Source organism: Callithrix jacchus, chromosome 2 (genome assembly GCF_049354715.1).
Source record: "Callithrix jacchus isolate 240 chromosome 2, calJac240_pri, whole genome shotgun sequence".
NCBI lineage: Eukaryota > Metazoa > Chordata > Mammalia > Primates > Cebidae > Callithrix > Callithrix jacchus.
This window is the reverse complement of record NC_133503.1, coordinates 44,809,090-44,813,411: the sequence shown is the minus strand read 5'-3', so window position 1 is coordinate 44,813,411 and position 4,322 is coordinate 44,809,090. Positions and strand designations below refer to the sequence as shown.

The following is a 4,322-nucleotide window of genomic DNA, read 5'->3' as shown; positions in this document are numbered from 1 at the left end:
TTGTCACTGACGGACTCAGATGTCCTAATTTTCCCTCAAAAGTAAATGGCCTATTTTCAAAATAGGCAGAGGGTCTGTGCTCCTTATATCTGTTCTTAATTCAAGAAATATATCTAACTGTAGTCTAACAAGAGTCAGTCTCAGAAGAAATTAATGAGGAACATCCACTAATTATTTATGCTTTGAAACAGTAGGTCTGCTAATGTTTCTGCTAATCACCAAAGCTAAACACATGTATCTTCATAAAGACAATCTTGAAGAATGAATGAGTATAAAGGAGACGCAAATACAAAAAATATGTAATACGTATGGCAATGACAGGAAATAATAGTGAATGTATCACTGCTCCTAAGACAATATTTGTTTAAAGTGCAAAGCCTAGTACAATTGTCAGAGCGAGTTCTGTTCATGATTTCTAGTATTTAAATATTATATTAAGCAATAATAATGGGAGTTGAATTTATAGGGGCTAAAACCAGTGCTAGAAAATGAAAAGAATTAGACTCCTACTTTTTAAAACAGCGGTTAGAAAGCTATCTAATTTCCATGAACATTCTAAAAGCAGCATCTTTCATGGATATTGAATGAATGGAAAGGTTGTAAATTTTACCTCATTTACAAATCCAAAATTATTCAAACTCTTATTTTTGCCTCCTTACAAATTTGGTCAGAATAAAATCTGTTGGTTCCTTTATGGAGTTGCAAAGATGGTGTTAACACAGCCGCCCTCATGGTTCTGTAATCTGCAGTATGTAGTAGTAAAGTGGAGCCATTTCTGAAACCAGATCACCAGAACGTAATTTTGATCTACCATTTACTAGCTTTGTAACTCGGGCAAGTTAACCTCTCAGTACCTTGCTTAACTTCATCACTGGCAAAATGGAATAATAAGAGTACCCACCTCAAAAGGTTTAAAACGAGTTCTTAAGAGAGTCCAAAATAAGTGCTCAGTTTTTATGAGTTATTATTATTATCAAGATAGCCGTATTATGGTCAGTATATGAGAATGACAATACTAGGCATTTACATGGAATTCACATTTTGTATAACTGCAGCTTTCACAATGGAATGATAGAACAGGCTCCGCCTTACCTCCTAACTCATACTCCCGGTCATGATGTTGTTTCTCACAGTCCTTTGACTAAAATACAATTCCCTGCATAGTCTAAGGGAGAGCTGCAGGATGGTTGGCATCAAAGTGGTGATCAGAACAGGGGCCACAGGAGACATGGCTTGAAAACATCCTTTTTCCAGCGTTCTGCCTCCAACCCATGCTGGAGACTGGGGATTAGATCCTTTCAATGGCAATTTTATCACTCAGATCTTTTATCTAAATTGTCACAGGGGTGTGTTTTTACCTTTCTTTGGAAAGGTCACCTATGTCCTGCCTGCTGTCATTAGTATATGACATCAGTGATTCTAGAAAGTACTTCCCATTCTGCATGGCAGAATCACTTGGGAAAGTTTAATATATATATTTAATAATATATTTATCGTCCAGGGGCGGTGGCTCACGCCTGTAATCCTAGCACTTTGGGAGGCCCAGGTGGGCAGATCACTTGAGGTCAGGAGTTTGAGACCAGCCTAGCCAACATGGTGAAACCCTGTCTCTACTAAAAATACAAATTTTTTTTTATTATTTGTAATCCAAGCTACTCAGGGAGCTGAAGCACGAGGATCACTTGAACCCAGGAAGTTGCAGTGAGTGGAGATTGGACCACTCCACTCCAGCCTGGGCGACAGAGCAAAATCCTGTTTCAAAAAAAAATTGTATGTGTGTGTGTGTGTGTGTGTGGAAATAAAGACATGAAACAACACAATAATAGTAGAGTCCTTTGATATCATCCTCCCTCTGTTTTCCACCCACCCCCATGAACTACCCCTTTAGCATCGATGATCCCAGAAGCAGTTGGCAGGTTATGAAATTAAAATAGAAGTGCCACAAAGAAAAGAGAGCCTATGACCAAAAACCAAGCTCCCTGGAAGCAGCACATTAGCTCATTCATCCAAATGTGGGGAAAATACACAGGGCTGGGCAAAGCCCACATGCCATTAGTTGTACTAACAAAACGAAGCCCAACATGCAGCCAAAGCTTTCTGTGTCACTTCTGTGTTTCATTAAAGAAAACCTGCCAGGAATGCAACAAGCACTGTTTTTTGTACACAGACCAACTGAATTCTAAGAGCTGCTCGGCTGTATGGCAACATTTAGATCTTTCTGCCCACACTGGCCACATTTCTATTTCCCTCTCCACATATTCCTAATCTGTGGCACATGCTTATTTGCTGTATTGCCTGTAAAAATGCATAAGCCCTTGCAGAGCAGAATGCAATTAATCTGAAATAGAAACACAAATACTTTATAAACTGCAAAAATGAAAAAATACGTGGGGGACTGATGTATATTTTGATGACTACCAAAACTGGTGATACTTACGTGTTTTGTGCCACATGATAGCAAAACTTTCTAAGCTGCCTGTGCACATATTCAAAAGTATAATTTCCAGACCACTTTCTCACTTAATTTATCACAAACTTCCCCTGGGGTACTTTTACTCTGGGACAGCTACTATCACCTTTAAAAAGCAACATCCAGAATTGCACTTATTACTAAAATATCTATACAGTATTTTGTATGTGTGTGTGAAAATGCACTTTATTGGCTCCCAGGGAGTGGGATGCAGGATCAGAGTGGGCACACGTAGGGCTGGGGGCCTGTGTGGGGAGCAAAGCGCTGGGCCTGCCCAGGCCCTGGTTTCCCTGAGGACTGTCATGAACTGGGGCCCCACTGGACAGATGCCTGGGACTGCAGAGCAGATGGAACATGGACCCAGGTGGCTGGGTGATGCCCTCAGCTCCTAGCAGGGTTGGCGGGTGGTGGCCACGGGGCTCAGCCAGCTGACGGTTTGCAGGCACCTGCTCCTGCCTTGCAGCTTCACTTCCAGGGCTGCTCCTAGCTGTCGGTGAACCAAGCACAGGTCGCCTTCACCGCCTGCTTGAAGGGTGTGAACCGGAGGTTGGGCAGGTAGGTCCTCAGCTTGCTGTTACTGGCTGTCTTCTTAAACTGCCTGTCTGACTTGGTTGTATCAAAGGTGGCCTCCCCATGGAAGTTCATAGCCTCCACCACCACCTCAGCTGCCTCCCTGATGAAGACCTCATCTTCCTCGCCCACTGAGAAGATGATGGGCTCCACCTCGCTATACTCCCACAGGACCCAGATAAAGAGCTGGGCCAGGTCCAGAGAGTATATGAACTGCCTCTGCGGCTTCCCCGTACCCGACACCGTAAGGGCCGAGTCGCTGCTCTCGGCCAGGTGCACCTTGTGGATGAGGCCAGGCAGCACTTGGCCATCCTCAATGTTGAAGTTGTCATGGGGCCTGAAGACGTTGGTGGGGATGACAGCGGTGAACATGCAGCTGTGCTGCTGGAAGTAGGCCCTGTTCTGCACGTCGATCATCCTCTTGGCATATGAGTACCCAAAATTGCTGCTGTGGGGCGGCCCACTGTGGCTCATCTATGTGGTCTCATCTATCAGGTAGGTAGTCTTGTCAGGGAAAATACAAGTGAACAGGCAGGACACCACCTTGCGGGTGCCCACTTTGAAGGCGGAGTGCAGGACGTTGTCATTGATGTGCACATTTTTCCTCCAAAAGTCCAAATTGTATTTGATATTCCAGAACAGGCCCCCCACCGTTGCAGCAACATGGATGATGTGCGCGGGTCCGACCTTCTCAAACAGGGGGCGGGTCTGTGCTGCATCCCTGAGATCCGCGTCCTTGGAGGAGACAAACACCCAGTCCTCTCCAGGAAGGCCAGCTCCATCTGCTACCACCTTCTGGATGGCTTTGCCCACCAGCCCAGAGCCCCCAGCACTAGAATCCGCATGGACCCCTGGGGTTCCTCCATGTCAGCTACACCTGCGTCCCACCTCATTACCCTCTATACAGTATTTAAACAACAAATAAGCCAGGTAGTAGGAGAGGGAAGAAAGTTAAACAGCTATTCTAGAATTTCTCTTCTTCCCAGGGTCACCAGCCTCTGTTGGGAAAAAGGAGCCAATATTCATAAAAATCTGAGCTACTAAGATTATACAAAATCAACATGTATGGGGAGTAATAGCAAGGATGTGTCCTCTGTGTTTATCATATAATTTATTATCCTCCTGAAACAAATGTGCAGATGACACTCATTTGTTCCTGACATAATGTGGTAGGTGGTTAACTTCTTCAGAAATTGTGTAAGTTGCTTTTTAGTATTACTACCGATTCATGAAGTAGCAACAGCAAATTATCTTTTCCCACATGAAAGCCCCAGTCTCTCAT

At 44.2% G+C, this 4,322-nt stretch overlaps 1 pseudogene; it reads right to left on the bottom strand.

The window, feature by feature from the left end:
* Positions 1-2,935: 2,935 nt before the first annotated feature.
* On the bottom strand, positions 2,936-4,322 carry LOC100399510 (GDP-L-fucose synthase pseudogene; annotated as a pseudogene).